This window comes from Trichechus manatus, unplaced genomic scaffold, assembly GCF_000243295.1.
Source record: "Trichechus manatus latirostris isolate Lorelei unplaced genomic scaffold, TriManLat1.0 scaffold00001, whole genome shotgun sequence".
In the NCBI taxonomy this organism is placed as follows: domain Eukaryota; kingdom Metazoa; phylum Chordata; class Mammalia; order Sirenia; family Trichechidae; genus Trichechus; species Trichechus manatus.
The window spans coordinates 38,941,168-38,956,483 of record NW_004443937.1 but is presented as its reverse complement, the minus strand read 5'-3'; the positions used below and the strand labels follow the sequence as shown (position 1 = coordinate 38,956,483).

Below are 15,316 nucleotides of genomic sequence, written 5' to 3'. Positions count from 1 at the left end.
AAACACACCAGATGGAATTTGAGCTCCCTACTATTTCAAAACTCAGACATTTCTACTAAATGTTGGCATAAACTTAAAATTAAATATCATCTTGAATGCTATTTACAGTTTTCAGAGTGACAACAATAGTATATTTAGAAAGGAAGGGAGACTGTGCCAAGAATGATTCTAATACCTTTGGAATTTTATTTTATGGATGAAAATACTAAGAGAATAATTAGTGGTATATGAAAATAACAGGGGAAATCATGAAGGCGATTGAGACACAGCTGTGATTCCACCACCAAGTCACCACTGTTTCTAGGAACAGACTCCCAAAAGGCACTGTGACTTTGGTTCTTCCGCCCTTCAGAGTCACCAAGTGAACTTTCAATGTCTTTGATTTTTAGGGATTCCACATACTGTGGTTCTTGATCCATTTGCGGTTACAGACCTTTTTGAGGACCCTCCTGAAAGCTATAAACTCCCTACCTAAGAATATTTTTTAAATATTTATTACACAGATACCTACAAATTTTGCATTTGATTTTAGGGTGTCTTAAGTCCCAGATTCAGGACCCTCAACTTGGTAGAGAGAGCAAGATTTATTCTTTGCAAGAAGGAGTCCTGGTGGCTCAGTGGTCAAGTGCTCGGCTGCTAACCAAAAGGTTAGCGGTTTGAACCCACCAGCGATTCCACTGAAGAAAGATGTGGCAGTCTGCTCCCATAAAGACTGCAACTTTGGAAACCCTCTAGGGAGTTGTACTCTGTCTTGTAGGTCGCTATGAGTTGGGATTGACTTGATGGCAACAGGGTTTATTCTTTGCAAGACATTTATACATATACGCAATCAAGGAATCGTGTTCACGTCCTTGGGGATCACTGTGTCTAGTCAAGACCCGACTCTGTCCATTCAAGACTGTTGGAATGTTTGTTTATTCTCTCACAGACAAAATGTCAGAGACAGAATATGCAAAGAGGAGGATGGGTTGTTTTGAAAAGGAATAAGGAAATATCCACTGCAGTTGGGGTGGTGAGCTTCTTTAGGGAGCCCATAATTGAACACGCCAGGTGGCTGGAACTCTCACCTTCTCTTTAATGGAAAGCCCAGTCCCAGAGGCACACAGTAGTTTCCATTACACAGATCCTCTAGAAAACTGGTCACACAATTCCATAAAGTGTTGGTATTTGCAATTCTAAGTTTAATTGTGAATTGACTTGGTTTCCCATGTTTGATGAGTACATAATATCAAAGTACAGAAACAGATTATCTTGAAACTTACTGTCTTAGTCATCTAGTGCTGCTATAACAGAAATACCACAAATGGATGGCTTTAACAAAGAGAAATTTATTTCTTCACAGTAAGGTAGGCTAAAAGTCCAAATTCAGGGCATCAGCTCCAGGGGAAGTCTTTCTCTCTCTGACGGCCTTCTCGTCAATGTTCCCCCAGACTAGGAGCTTCTCCGCACAGGGACCCCAGGTCCAAGGAGACGTTCTGCCCCAGCACTGATTTCTTGGTGGTATGAGGTCCCCCTATCTCTCTGGTAGCTTCTCTCTTTTATATCTCAAGAGATTGCCTCAGGATACAATCCAGTCTTGTAGATTGAGTCCTGCTTACTAACGCAACTGCCACCCATCCTCCCTCATTAACATCATAGAGGCAGGATTTACAATATATAGGAAAATCACACAATACTGGGAATCATGGCCCAGCCAAGCTGACACTCACATTTTTGGGGGGATATAATTGAATCCATGACACTTAACCATCATAAATCTTTTTGAGGTATTAAATAGTCTTTAAATAAGTTGTAATAATTCAATTTCTTTAATCCTTTCCATTAGTATAAGAAGTTACTCAATTTGTCTATTCTCTAAAATGCTTTTCTTTTTTTTTTTTAAGTGTAAGATGACTCAGACTGTGGCTTTACAATATCTAAAAGACAGTTTGAAATTTAAAACATTTTAAAGAAGCATGTAGCCAGGAAGTTTGAAAAAAGGTGATTAAAAAAAAAAATCTGAGTCAACTGCTGCCATCATGTTTCCATATTCAATTAAAAATTGATATGCAATAAACTCATCCACCTTGCACATACCTATAAAAGACAGCTACGTGGGAGGCGCTAAGTTAGGTTGATCTAGACATCCAAATCCAAAAGTTCAGTTGATCAAATGTAATGCATCCCTTCCTCCTATAAATGCTCCCCTTGTCCTACCCCTGTCCTTACTGTTGATACCATAATTCAATCCAGGCTAGAAAACGTGGATCTTCTCTAGCTCATTCCTAGTTTTCATCCCCTGGGTGCTGTCATTCCGTTCACCAGGTTCTAACAATTTTTCCTGCTAAACACCTCCAGCTCTTCTTACTCTTGGCTGGGTAGCAGTCCTGGGATCCCACCATGCCAAGTATAGTGCTCTACTCTCAGGGCTTTTCTGAGACCTTCTGATGATTCCTGCCATCAGTCTACGTGTCTCTTGATTGTGGGTGAAATTAGAGGGAAGTCTTGTGATTCTGTCAACTCACTACCTTTCTCCAATCTGCTTCTGAATGTTGGGGTGGGAGATTTTGGCGCAGCTCCAGGTCGCACCAAAATCTTCTGTTTGTTTTCCTCTCTCCCTCCTTTCCTCCATTCTTCCCTTCCTCTCTTTCTTTTTCTTATTAATAGCCTCTTTTATGGCCTGGCTTTGTACTCAATTCCCTATTTGAAGGATACTGGCTTTTTTACAATTATTTTAGGGTTGTTATTAATATGTTAATAGGTGTTGAAGAAAGAAGGTGATTACTCCTTCTGCATTCTGTCCTATTTATGAGGAAGAAGCAGCCACTATTTAGGACTATTTCTTTCCTAGTGCCACTCTCCTCATCTTTCTTAGGCCCACCCAACTCATACCTTCTGGAATCTGATTCTAGCCACCCTCATTCACACGGCATCAGCTAGCGAGTTAGCTTTCCTTAATGCAGATCCTGATGTTCCAGTACTTTGTCCCCAAACTCCCATCGGCTTTGGTCCCACTGAGGCTAGTCCAAACTCTGTGGCCCTTGTTTTTAAGACCTTTCGGTAACTAACTGCTCCTCATCTAACATCCTCCTGCCATTCGTAAACTGCTTGCTGAATCAAGTCACCGTCCGTCAGGGAAGGAGGGCATTCCCATCTGTGTGCTCTTGGATTGCTGGTTACAGAAACTCTGAAAATCCTCTCACTCATCCTTGCTGCATCCAAATCATTAACCATGACTTTGAATGGCCTTTCCTGACTACTCCAGTCCCCAGTAATCTTCGATCTCTAGACTTCATCGTGCATATGTTTGAGTGTTTAAATTCTTAGAACAACAGAACTGGAAAGGCTCCAGAGTACTCTACCTCATTTTAAAAATAAAGGAATTGACACCTGGGTGGATTAATGATAATAGTGGCCATTTTTTAGTTGGTACTGTGTGCCATGTACTAGGCTAGGAAACTTACATATTTTGAAAATAATAGTTTAATTGACATATAATTCAAATACCATAAAATTCACTCATTTAAAGTGTATGAGTCAATGGTTTTTAGTGTATACAGAGTTGTGCAATCATAGCATAATCGATTTTAGAACATTTTCATCACCTCAGAAAGAAAAGAAAGCCATACTCATTAGCAGTCCCTCCCCATTTCTCCCGGTCCTATGCAACCACTAGTCTACTTTCTGTCTCTATGGATTTGCCTGTTATGTACATTTCATATAATGGCATCTCACCATACGTGGTTCTTGTGTCTGGCTACTTTCACTTAGCATTATGTTTTCAAGGTTCGTCTAAGTTGTAGTTTGTTATAAGTATTTCATTTCTTGTTGTTGTTGAATAATATTTCACTGTATGCCCATACCAGAGTTTATTTATCCATTCACCAGTAGATGGATATATGCGTTGTTTCTACTTTTTTGCTATTATAAATAATGCTCATGTGAACATTTGTGTACTTGATTTTCTGTGAGCATATGTTTTCAGTTCTCTCGGGTATATATCTAGGAGCGGAATTACTGGATCATATGGTAACTCTATGTTTCAACTTTTGAGAAACTGTCAGACTATTTTCCAAAGCAACTGCACCAGCAGAGTAGTAGGGTTCCAGAATCTCCACATCCTCACCAACATGTGATCCCATCTGACTTTTGGATCATGGCCATCCTAGTAGCTGTCTCTTCATGGCTTTGATTTGCATTTCCATGATGGCTAATGATGGTGAACATGTTTTCAGGTGCTTATTGACCACCTGCATATCTTCTTTGGGGAACTCTGTTTTCAGAGCCTCTGCCCATTTTTCAATTGGCTTACTCATCTTTGTATTATTGGGTTGTAGGAGGAGCCTTCCATATCTTACCTCATTTCATTCTCTCTGAGATTGGCATACTTACTTTGTTTTCCAAGGTGAAGCAGTTGGACTTCAGAGATATTCACTCCTTTGTCCAGGGTGCCACAGAGAGTAGCAGCAGACTAGGGCTGAACCTCTGCCTCTCTGCCTCGAGCCCAGGATCTTTGCAAATTCCATGCCCGCTCTCATGTTCTTCTCTGTCTCTCTCAGGATGTAAAACAACGAGGAGTGAAAATGAAAAAATGACAGTAAGACATATTAGCATATCTAACTTCAAATGATAGTTCATAAACGAGCAGACTTAATGCTATGAAGAAAAACAGGATTAAACGAGAACAGAACCAAAAGTGTAAGGAGAAGGAGGGGTTAGTTTAACAGACGTAACAGAAAGTAAATTCTTGCTTCTTTGCCTTGTCTTGACCACACTTGGAAGAAAGGTTATCACATCAAGGAAGGACTACACAGGCTCCACACAATTTGTCTTAAGATGGGAACCACCCCCAGCCTTTTAGTTACATGGTATGTAAGGAACGGGCAGTCCAGTGCGAGTTGCCACGGGTTGACTCCTGGGAGAGTCAGCAGAAGGAACAAGGGGAGGAGGAACATAGGATTTTGTCGAATTGTGTGAATCTACGCATCCTTGTTTGTCAACTTCTAGGGTACTACAGGCCTAGCACCCATTGCCTTTAATTTAGTCTGAGAAACTAATAAGTCATGTGGTTAAAGGGCCACGTTGTCTCACCTCTTCTCCTAACCACCGTGCACAGCTGCCAGGAGGAGGTATTCATTGAAGAAAAGGCAAAGCTCATATTCCTTATGTCCTGTGGCACTAGTCTAGGGCTAGGGCCACCAAATAGCTCGTTACCTCTACATCAGAGAGCTGGGGCTACCCAGAGAGGTGAATCCAACCGGCAGTGTCTTGTATTGTCCCTGGAATTGTGTTAGATGACTTTCAAGGACAGGTACACTGTCTCCTGCCACGCCTCTACTCTGCCTCCATGGGGCCTAGGACAGAGGTGGGCTAACTATAGCCTACCGGCCCCCTGCCGTTTTTAATAAAGACTTCTTAGAACACAGCTATGCTCATTTGTTTACATATGGCACGCAAAGCTGCAGTATTTACCATCTGGCCCTTTGCAGAAAAAGTGTGCTAATTCCTGGCCTGGCAGCGTGCTGGGCACAACAGCCGATTCTTAAATCCACCATTGACTTTCATCCTAGGATGCCACCCCACTAACACCAAGCTTCAGACAGCCTTCAGAGGCCTACTTTTCTTTTTTTTTTTTAATGTTTATGGTAAAAATACCTATAACAAAGCATTTACCAGTTGATCGTGTTTTACACGCACAGTTCAGTGGCGCTGGCTACGTTCATCATGTTGTACAGCCATCACCACTATTCATTTCCAACTTATTCCACCACCATTTGCAGAAACTCCCTGCCTCTGAGCTAAGACTCTCAAAGGGCCCTGTTTAGATTAGTTCCGCTGAGACGTTCTGTCTCTAGCTGAGGGTGCCCTGGCGCTAGCAGAAGCCGAGCTCCATTGTTTCCTGCCTCCCACCTCCAGGGGTATCAGCTTCTCCCAGCCATTTCCTGCCTTCTTGGATGCGATCGTTTTCCATTCGCGAAAAAGTCTGAGAAGGGCAGTGTTTCCCCTGCATCGTCTCACGTGCCCACACGTGCCCCTCGAGGTAATGTCAGCTCTGATTTCTGAAGCGCGTTGTCAGTGGAGGAGCAAAACACAGAAAGGTCATGTCCCTTGCCAAAGGTCCCACTGTGGCTCATGCTCGGCATCTAAATCCAGGCTGGGAAGACGAGGAGGGGGACGAAGGGTGTGGTTTTGTAACGGGGAGATCTGGTGACAGGCAGACCTGGGGACAGACCTTTCTGCTGATTCTCAGTGTCACCCCCAGGATCCTCGGACTCGTCGTTGTTGCAGTGAGACTTAAGATGATTTCTAGGCTGTGGGAGAGTTGGGAGGGTTGCATCTGAGAAAGGACGTAAATTGCCCAGCGGTCACTTGGTATATTGTTGTTGTTAGGTGCCATCAAGTCTCTTCTGCCTCACAGCAACCTCGTGTGACAGAGTAGAACTGCCCCATAGAATTTTCTAGGTTGTAATCTTTAGGGGAACAGATTGCCAGGTCTTTTCTCCTGAGGAGCCATTGGGTGGGTCTGAACCGCTAACCTTTCTGTTAGCAGCCCAGCCTGTAACCATTGTGCCACCAGGGCTCCTTAAACCAAAAAGAACCAAACCCATTGCCGATGAGTCGATTCCAACTCATAGCTACCCTCTAGGACAGAGTAGAACTGCCCCATAGGGCTTCCAAGGAGCGGTTGGTGGATTCGAACTGCTGACCTTTTGGTGAGCAGCCAAGCTCTTAACCCCTGTGCCACCAGGGCTCCTTACTTGGTATATAACGCTCAATAAATACCAGTGGTGGTTGTTTTTCTTATTTTACGGTTGTGAGAGATCAGTGTCTGCACTTCCAGGCTCTTCGGTCAGCTTCTGGGGTTGTAAGGTCCGATGCCTGCAGAAGAAAGACAAAGACTATAAATGATCAAGTAGGCCAGGGGTAAAAAAAAAAAAAAATCTGTAGCGTCTACTTATGATCAAAAAAATATAGCTTCATGTTCCATTCTCGTTCATTGTTGCCAAGGAGGAATGTGGGATTAAAATTTTCAGATCTCATCCTTGTTCCTGGAAAGGCTGGAAACCTTAGTTTTTAAAGTTAGAAAACAATTTACATTTTAAAAAAAAAATCTGTGTGACAGACAATTGCCAAATCTGAAGGTCATATCTGGTTTGCAACTTTTTATATAAAGGCAGTAAACCCTCCCCTGGGGAAGAACTTTCCTGGGAGGCTGCGCTTACTTGTTCATATCTGAAGATGGTTTCATGACCCCACTTGAGCATCCAGCAAATATTTGTCAATAAACTCTCAGGTGCCAAACACAGAACAACAGTTTTAGAGATGAGCCAGACAGGGTCTCTGCCTGCAAGAGACTCTCAGTCTAGTGGGGAGGCCAGACATACAACGCAGTAATTAGAACAGAACGTGATAAGTGGACATCGTGGAAGTATCTGCGAGCTGCCGCAGAGGGAGCAGGAAGGGGCTCCTGGAGGAGGGGACGTCTGAGTTCCGACTTGACAGATGAACAGCAATCTGCTAGACCAATAAGCGAGGAGTAAGGGAAGGCATCTAAAGCGATGCCATCCAATATGGTAGCCACTTGCCACGTGTGGCTATTTAAATTTAAATTAATTAAAATGAACTAAAATAAAGAATTCAGTTGCTCAGTTACGCTAGATACTTTTCACATACTCACTGGCTACATGCGGCTTAAAAAAACAAAAAAAGCAACCAAACTTGTTGCCATCAAATAGATTCCGACTCGGGTCAACCCCATGTGTTACAGAGGAGTAAAACTGCTCCACAGAGTTTTCTTGGCTGCAATCTTTAGGAAGCAGATTGCCAGGCCTTTCTTCCGTGGCACTAATGGGTGGGTTCAAGCAACAACCCTTGCAGTTAGTAGTTTGTTCCACTCAGAGCGAGGGGCTACTTTATAGATGGTTCAGAAGTAGCTCCTTTTCATCCTTGCAGAAAGTCCTGTTGGATTGTGCTGATGAATGGCGTGAATAAGACGCAGACTCCCCCAGACTCTGCAAGTTCAGAGCGCTGCCGGTTTTGGGGTGCTGCTGGAGGGACCAGAGTTGGAGTTCGAAAGGTGGGCAGGAGGCAGAGCAAGAGAGACAGTGTCTGCCAAGTCAGCATTGCTCTCGTCAGCCTCTGTATATGCCGTCATCTCCCCAGCCTTCCTGGAGCCCTGCTGGTGCAGTGCTTAAGAGCTCAGCTGCTAATCCAAAGGTCGGCAGTTCGAATCCACCAGCAGCTCCTTGGAAACCCTATGGAGCAGTTCTACTCTGTCCTGTAGAGCTGCCATGAGTCAGCTCGATATCAACGGGTTTGGTTTTTTATTTTTACCCACCTTCCCAACCATTCCTAACATGTTTCTAGCTTCTTTTCTCTATAGCTGACATGCATTCAAATATATCACCTGGTCCCAAAGAAGCAACATGACACTTGTGTATGTTCCAGAGTTCTGCAAGGGACGGCTTGCCTCAGATACTGCCTGGGAGTATTAAATATTTTAATGATTTTTCACAGCAACAAAAATTACAAAAGGAAAACAGACTTAAATTTATTTTCGTACCATGCCGGTCCACACTGCTGAACCTATTGGAAACTTATGAAATCATTGCTGCGGTTATGTATTGAGCGTTATTAAAATTATTTCTTTGCATTTCAAAGGCCCCTTGCTTGTACGAGATGTAACAATATAGAATGAACTTTAATTTAGTTTACATGAAAAGAATGAGAGTGATTGATCCTAACAGATTGTTAATTTCTGAGTTACATTTGCTGATTGATGAATGTGAACCACTTCTCTATTATTCCCATGATGAGTCTTCTGTTGGATCCATCTCAGTTAAACAAAGGATGAGATTTAGGATTTAATTCGGAAATTCTAGGAAACTCTTTTGCAAGTGGCAGTTGGCACGTATTTCTTTTCAGATGATATATATTTTTCTCTTATTAGTTCGTTTACATATCCGTCCATTCATTCTGCAGAAATGTGTTCATTCAGCGAATAATACATTGACCCCGTAAGTGCTGTGCTCTGGGATACAGCAGAGAATAAGATAGCTAGGCTCCCTCCTCTCATGGAGCTGAGCTCTAGACTAGGGGAGATGGTCAATACACACACATACACGAGTAAGTGAAGAGTCAGCTTTCAGATTGTGCTTGTCCTTTGCAGACAGTAAAACAAAGTGATGTGTCTGATGGAGAGGGGAGCGGGGGAGTTCTTCATGTTCATGTAAAATTTCTCTCTGACGAGTTGATTTTTAAACTGATTCCTCAGTGGTGGGAAGGTGCCAGCCATGTGCGGATCTGGGGGAAGAGCATTCCAGGCTAGCACAGAGGCTCTGAGGGGAGAAGGAACTGGGCGTGTTGGCTAAGTAGAGACATGGCCACTGTGGTGGGAGTGTAAAGAGGTTAGTAGGTGTCAGACCTTATAAGGCATTTTAACCCCCCAGGCTCAGCCCCTATTTGAGATGAAACCTGTTTGCTCGTCAATATCTTAATTATTTTCCCATCTTAAGAATTAGGCTGCGAGTTCTTCGGAGACAGGACTTGGGGCCGCTGCTGACACATGTGAGTTAACATCCAGAACACGACAGGGAACAGGGAAAAATGGTTGAAATACATCTCACGATTAACTTTTCAGGCTTCTTTGAACTGTAATTAATAGAACTAGTATTTTTCTGCTCTCTTGATTTATTTCCCTTTTTAATTTTACAAAGACAGATGGAACACCCTTTCTACAGAAGCGACATTCGGCACACTTGTGATGTTGCCATATTGCTGGCCACAATCTTTCACCCTTGGGGACAGCCAAGGGAATTCCCAAATTTCCCCATTAGTAGTAGATGCCTTTGAGGATCAATTCTAGGGATATGTGCTCCAGATTCGAGCATACCAAATCGAGTTTCACTTCCTGCAGTAATCCGTCACTAATCTTACACTCATTTTTCTTGGGCTGGAAATAGCCCTGTACAGCAAACTAACATCTGGAGGCTGTGGGGAGGTGTTGCTGCTGCTGTTGTCCGGTACCATCGAGTCAGCTTCCAGCCCATGGAGACTCCTAAGTACAGTGAGATCAGACTGTTGTGCTCCCTAGCGTTTTCACTGGCTGATTTTTCAGAAGTAAACTGTCAGGCCAGGGGTTCAGTGGCAGAATTTTTGCCTTCCGTGCGGGAGACCTGAGTTCAGTTATCAGCCAATGCAGCTCAGGCACAGCTACCACCTGTCAGCGGAGGCTTGTGTGTTGCTTTGAGGCTGAACAGGTTTCAGGAGAGCTTCCAGATGAAGATGGACTGGCGATCTGCTTCCCGAAAGAAGCCGGTGACAATCCTGTGGATCCCAGTGGTTCAGTCCACAACCAATCATGGGCATGGTGCGGGACTGGGCAGCATTTTGTTCTGTTGCGCGTTGGTTCGCTAGGAGCCAGGGGTCAACTTGCTGGCAGCAGATGACAGCAACATGACAAAAGAGCATGTCTTTAATGAAGGGTTAGGCAGTATTTTTATGATTGAAGGGTAGATGATACATTTTGAACAAAAATCCTCATTTGGGCTGGATTTGATGTTTTGGCATTTTTCCACTCCCTCCCCCGCCCCTCCAAAATACGTCGCCATGGCATAGGGCATCAGTGAGGATTTGTTTTTTTCCTTGAAAAATGTGATTGAACAAAACCTCTAGCGTTAGTAATATCCTCTTTCCCTATTGGTTCACAGCACTGTCTGAGGAACACTAATTTGTAAATCTTGCTTTTCACGTTCTAGCTTAATTTCCCAGCTCTTAACTCTGCTTGAGTGTGGTCTGCCCCATCACCTCTTTAGCACCAGGGCTCAGGAAAGTGATGACTTTAAATGTGTGGTGGTTAAGTAGATTGGAATGGCCAAAAGGACCTATCAATCCTGCTGACCAGAATTATATTGAAAGAGATGACAGCTGATGTCCACGCTGTTTTGTGGATGGTCATCTTAATCGCTCTGACTGCCCTTGGCATGGGGAGCCATTAGGCAGTGGAGACGGAGTCAAGCCATCATGGGAATGTGGTGCTGATGCTGGGAACCGGGCCGCAGAGGGCAATTTGTCAGTTTGTTTAGGAGGCTCAAAGCTTGCTTTGTTGTGCTCAAACCCCACTGCCTGTTTGTCTGCCTGCATGTCTCCTGATGGTGTAAGGATCTGCTAGTCTCTCTCACGGTTCTTCAACTTGCAAACTATGGGGTCATTATTCAGGGTAGACAGTCTCTAGGTGACTCAAGGGTCCGAGAAGATAGGGACTTGGCTAAGTCAATTTGTGAATGGGCCGAGTTCACATCTGGTGGTTGTCAAATGACATCTTTAGTGCGTCGGTGCACTTTTTTTTCTCTCTGTCTCTTCAGTTTGGGGACAATGGAATTTTGATATGTCTGCTTTCCAGCATTTCTTCCAGTTTTGTAGTCCTCTAAAAGCATTTGTGTCCTCTTCGGGAAAAATTAAACAGACATCTCAGAGTGCATGCGGACTTCCTGCCTTGTTATGGATTGGACTGTGTCCCTGAAAAAGATATGTTGAAGTCCTAACCTCCAGTATCTGTGAATGTAACCTTATTTGGAAACAGTCTTTGAAGACGTTATCACTTAGGTTAATGTAAGGGCCTACTGGGGGAGGGTGGGTCCTAATCCTGACTAGAGTGATTATGAATGAGGAGAAGAGAGCAGAAACAGGGAGACGGGAAGGATATATGATGCTCCAGCTGCAAGCCAAGTGACCCTGGAGCTGTGAGAAGCTTGGAGAGAGCCATGGAACAGCTTCTCTCTCAGAGCCATTGGAAGGAATCGACACAGCCAATACCCGGATTTGAACTAGCCTCCAGAACTGTGAATCAATCAATCTCTGTTCTTATAAGCCACCCAATCTGTGGTATTTTCTATGACAGCAGCACTTGGAAACTAGTACACTCCCCCAAAAGATTCATTGTAAGATTACTTCAAATGGATCATTCCTTCATGGTCACATAAAAGGATTTCATTTACAAGACATCCATGAATATCCAATACTTAAGAATCCATTTGTTTCATAAAACAAGACCACAAATTGTATGCTGGTGTCTATTTAAGAGATGACTAGTATGACAAGTCTGCTGCTGGGAGAACTGAAGAGGCCAAGATGGCGGGAACATGGAGGCCCATTCCATGTGTACCATAAGGCAAGCTGTGGAATGTGGGCAGAGTGGCTTCCTGGTCTGAAGGAATTAGCTAAGATTTTCCAGCCACATCATGGAATTCTTCAATGCTAGGTCTTCCAAGACCTATTGGTTCTTCTGGGAGTTTGGGGAATTAACAACTTATAAAGGCCATCCGCCTCACATTTTTAGCCTCAGTGCTTCTCCGCATGCTGCTTACCCATCTGTCCTCCTCTACCAGGTAAAATACTTCTCATTGGAGCCTGGCTCAGCAGCCACTGTCTTTACCAACCTTCCTCTGCCCCTCACGTAGAATGAACCTCCCCGTTTTCCATATCATGCATTGCGAGTTTACAGTTAGTTTCTATGACTCTGTCATGTTGGGCTCCCTCAGGATGGAGGTCACACCTTACTTCTATTTGTATCTCTGGTTACTGGCATATGGTCTGCCACAGAGCTGGCCCTTGACCTCTGCCGGAAGGCTGAAAGGATGGATTTGTGATCTTTAGCCCATGGATTTCCAGGGCTTGGGAAAGTGAGTCCTTGGAGGGGCTGACTCATGTCCACCAATGTGGGAACTGACCCTTGAAGAGTGCATAACCCTTATTTTGACCTTATGTTAGATAAGCACTGAGTGCATGATTGTAATTAAATCAGAATTCATGGCAGCCAAATACTGGGTGCAAGTGTTGATTAACTTAGGCCAGCACTTCCCAAAATGTATTCTCCAGAATGGTAATGGGTTGAGACAGAGGGAGAAAAAAGGAGAAGATTATTCTATGGTAAATGACTTTGGAAAATACATGGTTAAACAAAATTGTATTCTTAATCACAGAACGTCTCAGACCTTAATATTCTTCGTGAAACTCCAGGAAGAGATAAGATAAGCAGCATTTCCCAAAACACTATGAGCTATCGTATATTCATTGTCACTATTTATTTTTTCTTATCATATTTTTGTTTTGGGGAAGAGTGGTTTCACGGGAATAGTATTTCAGAGATCATACTAGGGAAATGCTGATTTAGACTACTGAGATTCATAAAGTGTTTTACTGACTTCAGAGTAATAAAAGAGAATGATTGAATTGGTTTCCGTTTTGTATATGAAATAAAGTAACTCTTTGGCCTTGGGGAGCTAACAAATGAGCTTCAGAGCCTCCTCAAAAGGAAATGAACTGAGGCCGCCTTGGCTGTTCAGGGACCCTAAGCCCAGCCTCTCCTTGAACCCCTCCAGTGAAGTAGGAACGCCAAGGCTCATGGACAACCCTTTCCATACCAGTGGTTGGTCCTGTGGACAATGTGGACAATCTGAAAAGAAGCCCCAGAGTGATGCCCGGAATGGTATTTATGGACTCACACAAGGAAAATGAAAAGCAGAGAACCATCTATGGAGACTGCCGAGAACTCAAGTCTAATTCCCCCCACTGAGTCCCCACATGGAAATCATCTGCTCAGACGGAATGAGGCCTCCAAAAGCTCTGCAGCCTTTACCCTCTGAAAGAAGTTAATTTTGTATTTGGAAACAATGAAATGACTGATGGATCAGGCCGGGCTCTCTGGTGTTTAATATTGTCCCTCTCTCTGTGCCTGTGACGGTGCTGTCGATTAGCTGTGATTGGTATTTTGAGCACCATTTAGATATTAATTATTTTTTAATAACCTCTTCATTGAAAGCCTAAAGCTTGGCCTAGGATTCTCATGAAAGTTTTCACATGAAAGAGAGGGATAATATTAACCACGCACTAACAGACCCTCTGAAGAAAATCCAATCCAATATCTTTCACAAAGGAGAGGGAGGAAGAAAAGAACAGCACACGTTTTCCAGCCAACGTGTGCTCTCTCATTAGGATTTTACATTCATTACTGCACATCGCCGCTGCAAATTATTCTCAGTTATGTATGTGCTTATGAACCCATGAAGAATTAGTGTCTTCTTAATGAGCACGAAAGAATGTATGTATTAAAAATCCTTTAACCCTTATGTAAAAGAGAAACCATTTATTAGCAATATGTCTTGGGATTAGAAAGTATTTTTCTTTGGAAGCTTTCAGGGCACGTTGCAGTATCTTCTCTTACTTGACCTCTCAGTATCTCTTTCAGGGAGAGCAGGCTAAAAGCGACAGTCTCTTTTATGTGGGAGAATGGGGTTTTCTAGAGAATGGAAATGGCTTGGCCTCAGTCACACCTGAGTCGGGGACGGTGTTAAGGGCTTCACCCCCATGGTGTAAGTTGAGGGTGTGGAGGTTTCATTCAGCTGGAGAGGAGTTCCACGCTGACCTGCCTGCGGCATGTGTGCTACAGTGGTCACCATTAGAGGTTTGTGAGTTGTCCTCTTAGGCAGCCAGGTAAGAATGTAAATTCTGTTGAAGCCTCAGTCCCATCGGACTGGCCCACGCTCGTGCATTGTTAAATATCTTTTAATATCATCCCAGGCAATGGGGACACATTAAAGCAAAGGGCATTCATAGGAGTAGGATAGGAAACAACAGAGATGAACTCCAAGTCTCCCCACAGGCTGTGCAGGTCAGGCCCAATCACTGGTGGTGTGGAGACCAAGACCCAGTCCCGTTCCAGGTTATTTGTCCAGATCCCTCAAGGAAAACAAACACAGAGAATTTGTTTTGTAAATGCGGAACCAATGTTTAAAAAAAGTCTTGATTTTTTTTTCAAATTTTAATTGTACAGTAAGTGGAGTATATTCCATTAAATAATAATCTTGTTGTTAGTTGTTGCCATGGAGGTGGCTACAACTCATCGCAACCCCTTTTACCACAGAATGAAATTCTGCCCGGTCTTGCACCATCCTCATGATTGCTGGCATTCTTGAGTCCATTTTTTACCTTCCAACCTAGGGGGCTCATCTTCTCGCACTATATCAGACAACATTCTGTTGTGATCCATAGGGTTTTTATTGGCTAGTTTTTGGACGTAGATTGCCAGGCATTTCTTCCTAGTCTCTCTTAGCCTGGAAACTCCACTGAAACCTATCCAGCATGGGTGACCTGGAGGCATAACTTCCACCATCCCAGCAACATGCAAGCAACCACAGTACAACAAAGAAACAGATGGATGGTGGAAATAATATACACCCATTGTTATAATGTCAAAAAAAGCAAAGTTAATGATACGATAGTGATTATTGAATAGTTCACTCGCGTGATTCCTCTGCCTTCGATCTGGCCATTTTAACTC

General features: G+C 43.5%; 1 protein-coding gene across 1 annotated transcript in view; it reads left to right on the top strand.

Annotated features, from left to right (window-relative positions):
* Window positions 1-15,316, top strand: part of FHIT (fragile histidine triad diadenosine triphosphatase) — a 502,502-nt gene that overhangs the window by 307,787 nt on the left and 179,399 nt on the right. The window lies entirely within an intron of this gene.